We start from the raw sequence: 18,059 nt of genomic DNA on the forward strand, positions 1-18,059 counted from the left end.
AATTCTCACTTATCTTCCTCAACATACCAGCAGCATTTGTCACAGCTGATCTCCTCCTCATTGAAGCAGTTCCAGGTGGCTTCCAGAGAACTTTACTCTCCTGGTGTCCCTCCCCCGTCCCTGAACACTTGCTCCAACTCCTTGGCTGCTTTTCCCTCATCTCCAAAGACTCTAAACTAGTTGTGTGTCCTGGGGCTCAATCCAATCTCTTTTCCATCTATACTCCTTCATTGGTGATCTCATCCTGTTTCATTGCTTTCTAAGTTGTCTACAACCACCAGAGGCAGATCCCGCCTGCCCTACACTCGCTGTCCCCCCCTCCCCTTAGGTCACTCTAGCTTCCAGCAGGCCAAGAGCCTCAGACGATTACTTCCCTCCTTTCTGTCTCCTCCAGGGCCCCAGTTCTGTGTCCCCCATCTACTCACAGCACCTCTCACCCAGCTGGTCCCCTTTGCCCTGCCCTTGCTCTGATCCATGCCCTGGCGCTTGGCCACCAGGTGCAGCCCACATGCTTCTCTCACAGACAGCACCTCGCCATCCCTGGGGTTCCAGGCCTCCCTGTTCTTGGCGCATGCAGTGGAGTGTAGGTCGGGCGACAAGCGAGCGTGTCTGGGCTTTCAAGGGGATGCCGGATGGGCTGCAGGTGGGCCGCTGGGTGTGAGTGTGGGGATGTGAGGTTACGTCCTATACGAGGCAACGTGCGCTGTGTGTGGTATGTGGCTGTGTGAGGCGCGATGTAGGCAGCCCGCCCAGCGCGCAATTAGCGCGGTTAAGACCGTTAGGACCGTTAGAACCGTTAAAACCGTTAAGACCGTTAAGACCATTAGCCGCGTGTCGCGATGGGGGCGGGGCCCTGGGGACGAGAAGGAATCCCATTGGTCAGAGGAGGCCCTGGGGGCGGGGCCGCGCATGCTCCGGCAGCCGTGGCGGGAGCAGGCCTTCTCCAGAAAAGCCAGGTCTGGGCAGCTCCAGGTGCGGGCGTTCCTCAGGGGCCAGAGGTGGGGACAGGAGCGCCTTGGGCAGGGTGGGCTAGGCCCGGCTGGAGGTGGAGGTAGGTGGGGGAAGGGTTGAGGAGCCTAACGGGGACTTGGGGATAGGTTTGGGATTCCTGGGGGCCTTGCAGGTTTCCCGAGTTTGGCTTCTGCACTTGAGTCTGGCTTCGGAGTCCTTCGCCGTCCTTTCTTTCCCTGTGATGGTAAGCTGCTGTGACTCTTGAAGGAGGCTTGACTTCTGTGCTTGTCCTTGAGAAGTTTTTGTCATATTTCTCAGGGTCTGTGACCTCCCATCCCGGGTTCCCGCCTGGGAGACTCAAGAAGAGAGTTGGCCTGGGAAGTCTGAGTGAGACCCAGAGAGGCCCACTGGAATTTTTCTTTGATTATTATTATGGTGAATCCTCTGGAGGCCTCTGGAAAAGACATGGGAATGATAGGAGCTCAGAGAGTGTCTCCAGGTTGAAAAGAGACTGAAGTTGAGAGAGGACTACTGTTCGAGCTTGAGGAGGGCCCGGCCAGATCAGAGGGGGCCTGTGATGTCTGAGGAAGAAACTTCCTTTTTTTCTGCTCTTTATGCAGTGGAGGAAAGGGAGTGGCACTTGGAGAGCCTACACACCGGGGCTTCAAGGTTTTCAGGGTTGGCCAGCCGCAGTGGCTCACGCCTGTAATCCTAGCACTCTGGGAGGCCGAGGCGGGAGGATCGTTTGAGCTCAGGAGTTTGAGACCAGCCTGAGCAAGAGCAAGACCCCGTCTCTACTAAAAATAGAAAGAAATTATCTGGCCAACTAAAAAATATTTATAGAAAAATTCAGCCGGGCATGGTGGCACATGCCTGTAGTCCCAGCTACTCGGGAGGCTGAGGCAGAAGGATCGCTTAAGCCCAGGAGTTTGAGGTTGCTGTGAGCTAGGCTGACACCATGGCACTCACTCTAGCCCGGGCAACAGAGCAAGACTCTGTCTCAAAAAAAAAAGAAAGAAAGAAAGAAAGAAAGAAATTATCTGGACAACTAAAAATATTATCGGGGCATGGTGGGTCACGCCTGTAGTCCCAGCTACCTGGGAGGCTGAGGGAGGAGGATCGCTTGAGCCCAAGAGTGTGAGGTTGCTGTGAGCTATGATCATTCCACTGCCCTCTAACCAGGGCAACAGAGTGAGACCCTGTCTCTCAAAAAAAAAAAAAGATTTTCAGGGTTGAAGATGGGGTCAAATGAAGGGAGTATATGCCCCTCGGAGCCTCCCATGCTTACCCACCCTGCTAGGGCCCTTCCTGGGTGAATGGTTCCATTCCTGGAATGCACTCAATTTTTCTTCCCCTTTTATGCTTCTTTTAATAAGGATGGGGGTGGTGAGAGATGAGGAGGGGAGCTTGACCTTGAAAGTTTTTAATGTGTGGATTTAAGTTTTCATTTATCTTGGAATGACTAGTGTTCTACTTTAGAATGCCTACCTCTTCATTACTAGTGTTGTAGTAGCATCTTCAAGGAGAGCTTTAGGCAGATGGGATTTCTACCCTCTGGGAATTTAAAAACCTATACAGGTAGCATGAAGACAGGTAAATGCAGAGAAGAGAGATAAACCTGAGGTTGGGTACATCAAGCCCCAGGTGTTCCTTAGACATATTGAGAATAAGGGTGTACTTACCACAATTTTTAAACAGTGGGAAAAAGAATTAAGGGTGTAATCATGGACTTTTCTTTAACTGCATTAAAAATCCTCTTAAGAATTAATTAGGTTCTGGAACCCAGGGAGCATTCTAAACCCTAAGCCACAGACTTGTAAATTACTATCCTCTGTTGGCATATACAGAGGTGGAAAATGATGGAGGATTTAACATCTAGGTGTGGTAATAATGTCATTAATAATGAACTTGATGTAGTGATGTGTGTAAAATTGTCTAGATTCTAGAGGGAATTTCTGTTAGTTTGAAAGGAAGAAAGACACTCAGACTATCAAACAAGTAAACATAAGAGCAAAGAATCTTGTATTTACGTAAATATACCTCTATTAAAACACATAATAGAGTCTGTGCTAATCTAGGGACTTGAAATGTAGTAATTGAAAACATCAGGCTGGGCGAAGTGGCTCAGGCCTGTAATCCTAGCACATTGGGAGGCTGAGGTGGGGGGATTGCTTGAGCTCAGGAGTTCAAGACCAGCCTGAGCAAGAGTGAGACAAATAGAAAAATTAGCCAGGCATCATTGTATGCCTGTAGTCTCAACTACTTGGGCAGCTGAGATAGGAAGATCACTTGAGCCCAGGAGTTTGAGGTTGCAGTGAGCTATGATGACACCACTGCACTCTAACCAGGGCAACAGAGTGAGACTCTGTCTCAAAAAAAAAAAGAAATAAAATAAAATAAAGTAAAAAAGAAGAAATTTAAAAAATTTTTTAAAAGCTAAAAATAATTAAAACAGAAAACATTGTATATTTTCAATCTGTGACTACTTGGAATGTTTTGCTCCATTGGTTTAATTCCCAAGCTTTTTTTTTTTTTTTTTTTTTTTTTACCTCATTTAACAATAAATGTTTTTCTGGGCACCTATTGTGTGCCAAGCATAATTTCTAGGATCTTGGGATGTGGCAGTGAATAAAACAGACAAAAATCTTTGTCCAAAAAAAGCTTAATATTACATTCTATTAGGTGTGGGTATATGTGCTAAGACAGAAAAGACAAGATAAGTTAATAAAATATATAGTGTATCAGAATTATGGTGTGCTGTATAGAAAAATGAATCAGGGGAGAGCCATAGTAATTATTGAGGGGTTACGATTTTGAGTAATTTAAAGGAGATGGGGTGGCCTATCATGCTGATATATGAAGGAGGAGCACATCAAATTAAGAGTACAAAAGGGATGTGAAGCATCTTTGTGCCCAGCAAGGGAGAGCAATAGGGAGGAGCCCCATTAAAGGCATGGAATGGTGTATAGATGGGAAAGGAGGAAGGCTAAGAGAAGATTTCAGAGGATCCTGTAGATAATCGTGAGAACTCTGGCTTGTATTTTGAGTAGGGTAGGAGCAGCAGAGAGTTTGAACGAAGAGGTGATGTGATCTGACTTAGGGATAGTGTAACTCTGGCTGCTTCATAGAGAAGAGACTGAAGTGGGACAAGGGGTGGAATCAAGGAGACTAGGAGTCCATTGCAATAATCTAGACTGGTGACAGTGGAGTAGGATTGTCAGATTTAGCAGATAAAAGTATAGGACGCTCAGTTAAATTTGAATTTCAGATAAAAAAAATTTTTTTTAGTACAAGTATGCCCCCTGTAACATTCAAATTTAATTTGGTGTCCTATTTTATCTGGCAACTCACCAGTTGCCAGAAAGGAGGAAGGGAGAAGTGGTCAGATTCTGGATATATTTTGAGGGAATTACTGTGGTATTTGCTGAAAGATTGGACGTGAGAGTGTGAGAAAAGGGAGTCAAGGAGGACTCAGGTTTTGGCTTGAGCAACTGGAAAGATGGAGTTGTCCTTAACTGAAACAGGAAGACCATAGGTGAAGAATGTTTGGGGAGAACGATGAGGACCTTGGCTTTGGACATTGTCTTAGTCCATTTTATGTTGCTATAACAATACCACAATTTATAAAAAAAAAAAAAAAAAGAAATTTATTTCTCACAGTCCTGGAGGCTGGAAAGTTCAATATCAAGGTTTGAGCATCTGGAACTTGCTTTTATAACAACCCACTCTTGAGATAATGAACCCACTCCCGAATGCACTCCCATAATAATGACATTGATTCATTCATGAGGGTGGAGCCCTCACAGCCTAATCACCTCTTAAAGGTCTTACCTCTTATACCATCACAATGATAATTAAATTTCAACATAAGTTTTTGGAGGGACATTTTAAACCATAGCATTCAGCTCCTGGGCCCCCCAAATTCGTGTCCTTCTCACATACAAAATACATTCATTTCATCTCAGTAGCACCCAAAGTCTTAACTCTTCCCAGTATCAACTCAAACATCCAAAGTCCAGAGTCTTGTCTGAACCAGATATGGGTAATACTCAAGGCATGATTCATACCGAGGCAAATTCTCCTCCAGCTATAAACCTGTTAAATACTATGATAGGAGAGGCATAGGATGGACATTGCCATTCCAAAAGGGAGAAATAAGCAAGAAGAAAGGGGTAACTGATTCCAAGTAAGTTTAAAACCCAACCAGAAAGCAACCTTAAATCTTAAAGATGGAAAATAATACCCTTTAACTCCATGTCCCAAATCCTGGGCACACTGGGGTGGAGGGTGGGCCCCTAGGGCCTCAAGCAGCCCTGTCTCAATGGCTTTTCTGGGCTCATCCCACACTTCAGCTAAGTAGGATTGGAGTCTTGTGCCTGCAGCTCTCCCAGGCTGGTATTGCATGATGGTAGCTCTACAGTTCTGAGGTTTTAGGAGTGGCCCTTCTCCCACAGCTCCCACAAACTCTGTGATGGCTCTGACCCCTCACTTCTTGTTGGCACTGCTCTAGGTGGGGCTCTCTGTGTTGGTTCTGCCCTGTAACAAGTCTCTGCTTGAGCCCCCAGGTTGTCCTTGACATCCTGTGAAATCTAGATAGAGGAAGCCATGCCCCCACAGCTCTTGCATTCTGTGCCCTCCACAGAATTAGTACCATGTGGATACTGCCAAAATTTACAGCTTGTGTCTTTTGGAGCAGCAGGTTGACACCTGGGCTCGCTTGAGCCAAGGCTGTGGGTGGCTGAGGAATGCTCTGCCAGAGTGTGGGGAGCAGGGACCCAAGGCAGCTCTGGGCAGTGAACCATTGAGGGTACCCTGGGCCTATCACCCCACACCATTCTGCCCTCCTAGAATTCTGGGCCTGTAATGGGAGGGTCAGCCTCAAAGATCTCTGAAATACCTTTGAGGTCATTCTCCCTTTGTCTTGATTCTCCCTTCAATCTGTGCTAATCTGTATCTGTGATAATCTCTTTAGAAAGGATTGCTTGGCCACACCCTTGATTTGCTTTCTCAAACACACTTTTTCATCCTTTACATGGCCAGTCAAAATTTTCAAAATCTTTCTGCTTCGCTTTTCTTTTCTTTCTTTCTTTCTTTCTTTCTTTTTTTTTTTTTTTTGAGACCGAGTCTCACTCTGTTGCCCAGGATTGAGTGCTGTGGCGTCAGCCTCGCTCACAGCAACCTGAAACTCCTGGGCTCAAGCAATCCTCCTGCCTCAGCCTCCCGAGTAGCTGGGACTACAGGCATGCACCACCATGCCCGGCTAATTTTTTCTGTATATATTTTTAGTTGTCCATATAATTTCTTTCTATTTTTAGTAGAGACAGGGTCTCACTCTTGCTCAAGCTGGTCTCGAACTCCTGAGCTCAAACGATCCACCCGTCCTGGCCTCCCAGAGTGCTAGGATTACAGGCGTGAGCCACCGCGCCCGGCCTCTGCTTCTCTTTTGATTATAAATTCCATCCTTAAGTCATTTCCTTCCTCTTGCATCTTACTGTATATAGTTAAAAGTAGTCACACAGCACCTTCAATATTTTGCTTAGAAATTTCTTCTGCCAGTTTATTGCTCTTAAATTCTGCCTTCCATAACATCCTTGGGCATAGACGCAATTCAGAGAAGTTCTTTGAAACTATATGAGAAGGACGGCCTTTACTCTTGTTCCAATACCTTGTTCCTTAGTTCTATCTGAGACCTCATAAGAATGGCCTTTACCGTCCATATTTCCACCAACATTCTGATTGTGACCATTTAAGTAATCCCTAAGAAAATTTATGCTCTCCCTAGTTCTGGAGTCTCCTTGAGCTGTCACTAGAATTGCCCTTAATGCTCCATTAACAGCATATAGGCATTTTTTTAGCCTGTTTCTCCAAATTCTTCTAGTCTCTACCCTTTACCCATTTCCAAAGTTGCTTCCACAGTTTCAGGTATTATAGCAACAACCCCACTCCTGGTGCCAGTTTTTTGTTTTAGTCTATTTTGTGTTGCTATAACAGAATACCATAGGCTATGTAATTTATAAAGAAAAGAAATTTATTTCTCACAGCTCTGGAAACGAGGAAGTCTAATATCAAGGTGCTGGCACCTGGTGAGGGGCTCTGTTCTGCATCCTCATATGGTAGAAGGTTAGAAGGACAAGCAAATGTGAGAATGAGAGCCAGAAAAGGCTGAAACTGCTCTTCTATCAACCCACTCCTAGGATGATGACATTAATCATTATCTCAGAGCCCTCATGGCCTAATCACCTATTAACAGCCCAACCTCTTAATACCATCATAATGGACAATTAAAGTCAACATGAATTTTGGAGGGGACATTTAATCCATAGCAGACATGTTAAATTTGAGGTGCATATTATTCACCAATTAGAGATGTCAGTTCAGCAGTTGAACATAGGAGTCTGGAGTTCAGGGGAGGAATCTGGGCTGGAGGTGTAACAACTTTGGGAGTTGTCAGCTAATGTAAGGTATTTATTCATTCATTAAATTTTTATTATGGAAAATTTCAAGCATGTAAAATAGAGATAATGGATGCATGAAATTCAGTGTTACCTGCTACCTAGCTTCAACAATTATTAACCAAGGACCAGTTTGTACCCCTCTTCACTTCTCCCCCAGCCCATCCCCATCGTTTTCGAGCAAAACACTAATATTAAATTATTTAAGGACTCTGTTTTTAACATAATCACAATATCATTGTCACACTTAAAATAAATTTCTTAATATCATAAGTAGCAAGTCAATGTTTAAATTTCCTTAATTGTTTTCTTACAACTCAGGACCCAAACACATTGTATTTGTTTGATGTGCTTCATAAATCTCTTTTAGTCTATGGTCTCCCATTCTTCTTTTGTTGCCTTTTATGTTTTGAAAGAATAGGATCATTTAAACTGTAGAATTTCTTACTCTCTATATTTTGCTGATTATGTTCCTGTGCTGCCATTTAACCCCTATATTTTTGGTTAATTGGTTGTTCAGAGGCTTAATTAGGTTAAGGTTCAGTATTTGTGATGAGTATACTGTATTTAACTTTTTTGGTGAAGCTAGGCACCTCCTATTAAATTTCATTAGGAGGTAAATACTAAGTCTGGTGTCTCTCTTTTGTGATGAAAAGATTAATCAAAAAGTTTAGGTGTTGCCAGCCTTTTCTATCCATTGTAAAAGTTCCCTATCAGCCTTCTACTTCATTGTTTTAGCAGCCATTGATGATCATTGCCTAGGTCCGTTATTTTCATTAGATTCCAAAATGGTTATATTCTAACTCTATCATTCACTTTGTGTTTATTACCTGGTATACTTATATAAAGAAGAAATTTCTCGGCTGGGTGTGGTAGCTCATACCTGTAATCCTAGCAATTTGGGAGGCCAAGGTGGGAGGATTGCTTGAGATCGGAAGTTCGAGACCAGCCTGAGCAAGACTGAGACCCCATCTCCACAAAAAAGAGAAAAATTAGCCAGGTGTGGTGGCACTTGCCTGTATCCCCAGCTACTTGGGAAGCTGAGGCAGGAGGATCGCTTGAGCCCAGGAATTTTGAGCTTGCAGTGAACTATGATGATGCTACTGCACTCCAGCCCAGGCAACAGAGGGACCTTGTCTCAGGGCGAAAAAAAAGAACTTTGTCACATCTGTTTGTTGGTTATCCTGAGGTACAGTTTGTTCAGGAAAGGTAAGATAAATGACTGATTCTTTCTCCACCAGTTTTCAGAATGAGTTGGTTGCCTATCTCCCAAAGTGATTAATGAAAATTTTAAAAAATACAATTATGAATTCAACAAAGGGAGCCCCTATAAGTTATCTCTCCAGTAGTCCTTGGCCCTAATAGTCTTTGATAACTTTCTTGTTCTCTGGTATGACAAGATGTTCTGACCAGGTATGGTGGCTTGTGCATGTAATCCCAGCTACTCAGGAGGCTGAGGTTGGAGGATCACTTGAGCCTGAGTTAGAGACCAGCTTGGGTGATATAGTGAGACCCCCATCTTAAAAAAAAAAAAAAAAAAGTCCCAGAGTCATTTTCCACGTTTCTTGCCCCAGACCTGGTTGCTTTTAATGGGGAATGGCATTTCAAGACAAACGCTGGATTTTATGGATGATTGTTGCTACTGGGTCAGTCATTGTTTCCTGGCATTTTCAGTGGACAGAGTTATGAAATACATTTTTAAAGGGAAAAATACTTTGAGTTAATAATAACATTCATTTTATATCAAACCTAGGATTACAGGGTTTTTCAGGGTTTTTGCTTAACTTCTTTGATTTTATATTTGTACCTTTTATCACACACTGAAATTTTTGGTTCCCACCCACATTAATATTTATTTGCTTTATTCTTGATATATGTAGGTATATAATACATATACATATCATTTTTTACTAACAATGTGATTACTAAAAACTGGTAAACAGATTCCTTTGCTGATCTTTTTGTCCTTAGGATACGCTTCACTAGGAATATGGCATCAAGTTACCATGTTTCGAGGTAACTTATTTTTGGCTTTTGAGTCAAAGTTTCCCCCCCCATTTTGAGGTTATAGAAGAATTTATCAATTTTTTCCCCAGCACATTTTTTTTTCTTTCTTTTTTTTTTTTTTTTTGAGACAGAGTCTCACTCTCTTGCCTGGGCCAGAGTGCTGTGGTGTCACCCTAGCTCACAGCAACCTCAAACTCCTGGGCTCAAGTGATCCTTCTGTCTCAGCCTCCCGAGTAGCTGGGACTACAGGCATGTGCCACCATGCCCGGCTAATTTTTCGTCTATTTTTAGTTGTTTCACTAATTTCTTTCTATTTTTAGTAGAGATGGGGTCTCTCTTTTGCTCAGGCTGGTCTCAAACTGCTGAGCTCAAGCAATCCTCCCGCCTCGGCCTCCCAGAGTGCTAGGATTACAGGTGGGCCACCGTGCCCGGCCTCATTTTTTTTTTTTTTTTTTTTGAGACAAAATCTTGCTCTGTTACCCAGACTAGAGTCCGTGGTGTCAGCTTAGCTCACAGCAACCTCAAACTCTCCTACTTAAGCAATCCTCCTTTCTCTGCCTCCCGAGTAGCTGGGACTACAGGCTCATGCCACCATGCCTGGCTAATTTCTTTCTATTTTTTGTAGAGACGGGGGTCTCGCTCTTGCTGAGGTTGGTCTTGAACTCCTGACCTTCAGTGATTTTCCTGCCTCGGCCTCCCAGAGTGCTAGGATTACAGGCGTGAGCCACCATGCCTGGCCTTCCCCAGTACTTTTATGGTTTCATTTTTACATTATTTCTGATTCATTTGGAATACATTCTGGTGTTTGGTGTAAGGACTAGATTGAGTTTTATCTTTTTTTCATATAGCTGTTCAGTTACCCCAACTAATTAAAATGTCTTCTCTCTCTACCATATATTTGAGATGCTACCTTTATCATATACATACTACATTTCTGTTTTCAGTTAGATTTATTGCTATATTTTATGTTGTGTTCTACTGGTTTGTCTCTCTAATCATGTGCCAATGTAAGCTGTAAAATTATAGAAGCTTTATTATATGTTTTACTACCTGGTAGAAGTAGGCCCTTTCCCCTTTTCCTTTCCCTCTTTCTTTTTTTTCCTTTTTGGGAATTTCCTACTGAGTCTTGTTTTTTTTTCCAAATGAACTTTATAATCAACTTTCTACCTGCAGGAAAAAAATCTGATGGCATTTTTATTGGGATCATTTCACAAAGTTTAAAATCTCTAGAGAGATATAACATCTTTGTGATGTTTAATCTTCCTATCAAAGAACATGATATATCTTTCCCATTGCTCAGGAATGGTTTATTTTCTCATATCCTGTTGTGTGACTTAAACAAATTTATTTTCTCATGGTTCCTAGAGACTAGAAGTCCAAGATTAAGGTGCCATCTAAGTTGGTTTCTGGTGAGGCCTCTCTTCCTAACTTGCAGAAGCCCACCTTCTTGCATTGTCCTCTCCTGGCCTTTCCTCTGTGCGCATAGAGAAAGAGAGAGAGAGCGAGCTCTGGTGTTTCCTTTTCTTGTTAAAAGGACACCAGGCCTTAGAAGAATTAGGGCCCTACACTTACGACCTCATTTAACCTTAATTATCTCCTTAAAGGCCCTATCTCCAAATATAGTCACATGGGGGATTAAGGCTTCAACCTACGAATTTTAGGGGGACACAATTCCATCCATAATAGTGGGCATCCTTGTCTTGTTCCTGACTTTATCAAGAAGGCTTCTAGTGTTTCTCCATTAAGGAAGATGCTAGCTTTTGGCTGAAATATGTATATTATCATATCAAGGGAGTATATATCAATTTTCTGTTTTATTGAGTACTTTTTTGTTAAAATGAATTTGTGTTGAATTTTGTCAAATGCCTTTTCCACTTCTATGCAGGAAATCATCTAGTCATCTCTCTAGTCATTATTTGCTAATATTTAAGATTTTTGCTTTGATGTTCAACATTGACATTAGTCTGTTGTTTTAATTTTTAATGCAATCTTTTGCCAAGTTTTGGAGTCAGTGTTTTACTTCTTAAAAATAATTTGGAGCCAGGGATGATAGCCTGCAATCCTAGCACTTTTGGAGGCCGAAGCAGGAGGATCGCTTGAGGCCAGGAATTCAAGACCAGCCTGGGCAACATAGCAAGACCCTGTCTCTACGAAATATTTAAAAAATTAGCTGGTATGCTGGTGTGTGCCTGTAGTCCTAGATATTTGGGAGGCTGAGCAGGGAGGATTGATTGAGCTCAGGAGTTTGAGGCTGCAGTGAGTTATGGTGATGCCATTGCACTGATGGCTCACATCTGTAATCCTAGCACTCCAGGAAGCCTAGGCAGCAGGATTGCTTGAGGCCAGGAGTTCAGCCTGAGCAAGAGCAAGACCCTGTCTCTATGAAAAATCAAAAAATTAGCTGGACGTGGTAGCTCGTTCCTGTAGTCCCTCAGGAGGCTGAGGCAGGAGGATGGCTTGAGCCCATGAGTTTGAGGTTGCAGTGAACTATGATGATGCCACTACACTCTAGCCCAGGTGACAGAGAGAGACTTTTTAAAAAAGTATAAAATTAATGATCCGTGCAAGAGCTCTTTGCACAGGGGGAGTGGGAGTAGGGGGACAATCATGACTGAACGTAACTGACAGTCAAGTTCCTAACTTTTTGTTTTGTTTTGTTTTGTTTTTGTTTTTGTTTTTGAGGCAGAGTCCCACTCTGTCACCCTGGCTAGAGTGCTGTGGCGTCAGCCTAGCACACAGCAACCTCAAACTCCTAGGCTTGAGCAATCCTTCTGCCTCAGCCTTATAAGTAGCTGGGACTACAGGCATGCACCACCATGCCCGGCTAACTTTTTTTTTTTTTTTCTGTATATTTTTAGTTGTCCAGCTAATTTCTTTCTATTTTTTAGTAGAGATGGAGTCTCGCTCTTGCTCAGGCTGGTTTCGAACTCCTGAGCTCAAACGATCCACCCGCCTCAGCCTCCTGGAGTGCTAGGATTACAGGCATGAGCCACCACGCCTGGCCCAAGTTCCTAACTTTTGTAGGACACTTTTCCTCTGGATGAATTCTGAGAAGATAGACATACTCAAGCTTGGGTAAACCATATGGTGAACATAGACATAATGCCTAAGTAAGGATAGGACAACTAACCAAAAAGAAGGGTTGTTATTTCAACTTCTCTCACACATATATTGAATCTCTCCTGTCTAATCCAGTTAACTGGAGTTGCTGGTTTCATTTTGTTCTTTTTTTTTTTTTTTTGTTGAGACAGAGTCTCACTTTGTTGCCCAGGCTAGAGTGAGTGCCGTGGCGTCAGCTTAGCTCACAGCAACCTCAGACTCCTCGGCTTAAGCGATCCTACTGCCTCAGCCTCCCGAGTAGCTGGGACTACAGGCATGCGCCACTATGCCCGGCTAATTTTTTCTATATAGATTTTTAGTTGTCCATATAATGTCTTTCTATTTTTAGTAGAGACGGGGTCTCGCTCAGGCTGGTCTCGAACTCCTGACCTTGAGCAATCCACCCGCCTCGGCCTCCCAGAGTGCTAGGATTACAGGCGTGAGCCACCGCGCCCGGCCTCATTTTGTTCTTTTTTAATTTTTTTTTTTTTTTAAGAGACAGGGTCCCATTCTGTTGCCCAGGCTGGAATGCAGTGGTGCAATCATAGCTCACTGTAACCTCAAATTCCTGGGCTCAAGTGAAGGCCTCCTTCAGCCTCCTGAGTCGGTGGGACTATAGGTGTGTGCCACCATGCCTGGCTGATGGTTTCATATTCAACAGCAAGAGAGAGTTTGGTCATCTAGTCAGAGAGAGAGTACCCTTGCCACCTTCTGGGCATAGAGGATCTCCTTAGCCCCACCCCTCTGATGTCAGCACAGTCACATACCTGGAATTAGAAAAGCCTTTTAAATGCTTGTGTTTCTAATTCACAAGTATAAACTATTTGGGCTTTATATGTATTTGCAAAAGCAATTTATACCTTTTTTTTTCAAAGGGTGGGCGGAGATTGTGGGAGGAGAAGTCTGAGCATCACTAAGATTCAGATAATAATAGCTAACAGCTAGTTCTTTCAGAATCTTGGCATTTAGGTCTACATTGTTCCCCTGACTATGGCTCACTTTAAAGATTGTTTGAATGTTGCCAGTTTTTTTAAAAAAATAGACTATTTTTAGAGCAGTTTTAGGTTTACAGAAAGAGTGGAAGGTACAAAGATTTCCTGTAATCACCCCCCCACACACACACACAGAGTCTCTCCCATTGTCAACATCCTTTAACAGAGGGGTACATTTGTTACAGTCAATGAACCTTCATTGACACATCATTATCACCGAAAATCTGTAGTTTACATCAGGGTTCACTCTTGGTATTGTACGTTCTATGGTTGTAACAAAAGTATAATGACATGTATTCACCATTATAGTATCATAGTTTCGCTGCCTTAAAAAAACCTCTGTGCTCCCCCACCTGTTCCTCCCTCCCTCTTCCCCTCTAACCCCTCTAACTTTTGGCAGCCATTGATTTTTTTTTTTTTTTTTTAATTGAAACAGGGTCTTGCTCTGTCACTCAGGCTGGAGTGCAGTGGCCTGATCGTAGCTCAATGTAATTTCAGACTCCAAGGCTCAAGTGTTCCTCCTGCCTCAGCCTCCCAAGTAGCTGGGACTACATGCTCATGTCACCATGCCTGGCTAATTTCTTTGATATTTTGTAGAGATGGGGTCTCACTGTGTTGCCCAAGCTGGTCTTGAATGCCTGGCCTCAAGTGATCCTCTTTCCTCGACCTCCCAAAGTGGGAGGTCCTATAACCCAAAGGATTATAGGTGTGAGCCACTGCACCTGGCCTTCCATTTGTATATCTTTGGTGAGGTATCTGTCCAGATCTTTTGCCCATTTTTTAATCAGGTCAGTTTCTTATTGTTACATTTTAAGGATTCTTTGTGTGTTTTGGATCCCAGTCTTTCATCAGGTATGACTTTTGCAGGATTTTTTCCTGGTCTATAGCTTGTCTGCTCATTTTCTTGACAATGTCTTTCTCAGAGCAGAAGTTATTAACTTTAATGAAGTCCAGCTTATTCTTTTTTTCATGGATCATATATCTTTGAAGTTCTAACTAATCTTGCCAGTTGACCTTGCCAAGTTATATCTAATTTTGCCAATTCATCTTGCCAAGATGACCTTGCCAATCACAAGGTCATCTAGATTTTCTCTTATGTTATCTTCTAGGAGTTTTATAGTTTTTCACTTTTCATATTTAAGTCATTTAAGTCTATAATTTATTTTGAGTTCATTTTTGTGAAAAGTGTAAGGTTTGTGTCCTAGATTCCTTTTTTTTTTTTTTTTTGCTACCCAGTTGTTCTAGCACCATTTATTGAAAAGATTATCTTTTCTCCATTGTATTATCTTTGCTCCTTAGTCAAAGATCAGTTGACTATATTTGTGTGTGTCTATTTCTGGGCTCTCTATTCTGTTCCATTTATCTCTTGTCTTTTTTTTTTTTTTTTTTTTTTTTTTACTAATACCACACTGTCTTGACTACTATAGTTTTTTTTAATCAGTTGACTTTAAGATTCAAGTGTAGATCCCTAGTAAGTCTTGAAGCTGGATAGTGTTAGTCCTCTGGCTTGTTCTCCATATTGTGTTGGCTATTCTGGGTCTTTTGCTTCTCTATATAAACTTTAGAATCAGTTTGTCAATATCCATAAAAAAAACTTGTTGGAATTTTGGTTGGGATTGCATTGACTCTGTAGATCAGTTTGGGAAGAGCTGACATCTTGACAATATTGAGTCTTCCTATCCATGAGTATGAATATCTCTCCATTTATTTAGTTTTTTTATTTCTGTCATCAATTTGTAGTTTCCTCATATAGATCTTGTACATGTTTTGCCAGAGTTGTACCTAAGTATTTCATTTTGGGGGGTACAAATGTAAATGGTTTTATGTTTTTAATTTAAAATTCTACTTGTTCATTGCTGGTATATAGGAAAGTGGTTGACTTTGTATATTAACCTTCTATCCTGTGACCTTGCTATAATCATTTATTAGTCCCAGGAACTTTGTCATTTCTTTTAGATTTTCAACATAGATAATCATGTCATCTGTGAACAAAGACAGTTTTATTTTTTCCTTCCCAATCTATGTACTTTTTATTTAATTTTATTTCTCATTCTGTCACCCAGTCTAGAGTGCCATGGCTTCAGCCTAGCCCACAGCAACCTCAGACTCCTGGGCTCAAGCAATCCTCCCACCTGAGCCTTCCAAAATGTGAGGATTACAGGCGTGAGCTGCCGCACCTGGCCTAGTTTCTCATCATTAAGTATGATGGTACCTGTAGGTTTGTTGTAGTTTTTTAAATCAAGTTTAGGAAGTTCACCTTTCTTTCTAGTTTGGTGAGAGTTTTTATCATGAATGGGTATTGGATTTTGTCAAATGATTTTTCTATATCTACTGATATGATCGTGTCATTTTTATTTTTTAGCCTATTGATGTGATGGATTACAGTAATTGATTTTTCTTTTCTTTTCTTTTTTTTTTTTTTTTTGAGACAAAGTCTCACTCTGTTGCCCAGGCTAGAGAGCCGTGGTGACAGCCTAGCTCACTGCAACCTCAAACCCCTGGGCTCAAGCTATCCTCCTGCCTCAGCCTCCCAAGTAGGTGGGACTACAGGCATGCACCACCATGCCCGGCTAATTTTTTTCTATATATTTTTAGCTGTCTGTATAATTTCTTTCTATTTTTAGTAGAGACAGGGTCTCGCTCTTGCTCAGGCTGGTCTTGAACTCCTGAGCTCAAATGGTCCACACACCTCGGCCTCCCAGAGTGCTAGGATTATAGGCGTGAGCCACCGCGCCCAGCCTGATTTTTGAATGTGGAACCAGCCTTGCCTACCTGTAATAAATCCCACTTAGTTGTAGTGTATAATTCTTTTTATACATTGCTGGATTATATATACTTATTTTTTGTTGAGGATGTTACATCTATGTTCATGAGAGATATTGGTCTGTACTTTTCTTGTAATGTCTTTGTCTGGTTTGGGGTAATACTGGCCTTATAAAATGAGTTAGGAAGTATTCCCTCTGCTTCTATCTTTTGGAAGAGATTGTAGAGAATTGGCATAATTATTTCCTTAAATGTTTCCTTAAATGTACAATTCAGGACAGGCTCAGTGGCCCATGCCTGTAATTCCAGCACTTTGGGAGGCAGACGCAGAAGGATCACTCAAGACCAGTTAGAGCAACATAGTGACATTCTGTCTCTAAAAAAAAAAAAAAAAAAAAAAAAAAAATTAGCCAGGCCTGGTGGCATGTGTCTGTAGTCCCAGCTGCTTGGAGGCTGAGGTAGGAGGATTGCTCTAGCCCAGGAGTTAGAGGATAACAGTGAGCTATGATTGGGCCACAGTACACTCCAGCCTGGGTGATAGAGCAAGACACTATCTCTATTAATTAATTAATTAATTATTTAAAATGTAGAATTCACCTGTGAACGAACCCCTTTGGGCAATGTAGCCAGTTTTTCAAATGAATTTATTTCAGTTGTCATCCCAATGAAGTATTTTATTAATTTATTTGTTTTGTGGGAAAATAATATTGCACTGAACTTCTTTGAAGGTAGTCTACAAAAAAGAAATGATCTAAACTGTGTTCAATAGGATTGAGACAAAAACTTTTAATATTTAGTCCCAACCCTGCAGCAAACTTCATTCTCAACTGATGTAAATATATGTGAGAGTCTATGGTCTGTTTGTTTTTTAGAGATGGGGATCTTACTGTGTTGCCCAAGCTGGTCTTGAACTCCTGGCCTTGAGCAGTCCTCCCCAGTTGGCCTCTGAAAGTGCTGGGATAACAGATGTGAGCTACTGCTCCTGCCATTGTCTGTTATGAATGAGTCTTTTAAACTGAGAGTGGGTGGATGTGGAAGGCCCCAGGAGACCATGGATTCATTTGAGAATGGTAAATCCATGGTCTTTGAGAAAGTAATTAAGAACCTAATAAGCACTAGTGTCCATACCAGGCACTAGATATTCATGATCTTTAATTCTTACCCATGGTAATAATACCTATAGGATTAGGTATTATCCTCATTTAACTAATGAGGAAACTGATATTCAAAGAAGTTAACTGATTTGCCCAACTTCACACTTTGTATTTTATAAGTACAAGAGTCAGTCAGGATCTGAACCTTGGTCTGGTTGCCTCTACAGCCCTACCCTTTCAATTCATTACCTTGCTGCTTATAAAGGGAGACGTTAAGAGCTGCTCAGTTCCAAAAAGTGCCTTAAATAGAGCAAATGTTGAGAAATAGAATATGGTATACTTGAAACAGCACGAGCTTTTGTACTGTACTGACCTGGCTTAGAACCTACTTACCCCTAATTATTGGAGAGGACTTGAGCTAATTATTTAACCTATCTGAATTTGATGACAAATTTATAAATGGGGATAATAACAGCTACCTCACAAAATGATTGTGAGGATTTAAATAACTGGACATATATAAAGCCTAGCATTGTGGTTGGCATGTAGTAGTGGCTGAGTAAGTGGTAGTACGTTTAGCTCCTTAATTCTGTGGTCTATACTTAATATTCTTGCAAAACAAATGGTTGGTTATAATCATTCAAATGCATCCATTTTTCTAGAAAGTTAGAACAGATTTCGTTAATCAAGGTTAAATTATA

Source organism: Eulemur rufifrons, chromosome 7 (genome assembly GCF_041146395.1).
Source record: "Eulemur rufifrons isolate Redbay chromosome 7, OSU_ERuf_1, whole genome shotgun sequence".
Taxonomy (NCBI): domain Eukaryota; kingdom Metazoa; phylum Chordata; class Mammalia; order Primates; family Lemuridae; genus Eulemur; species Eulemur rufifrons.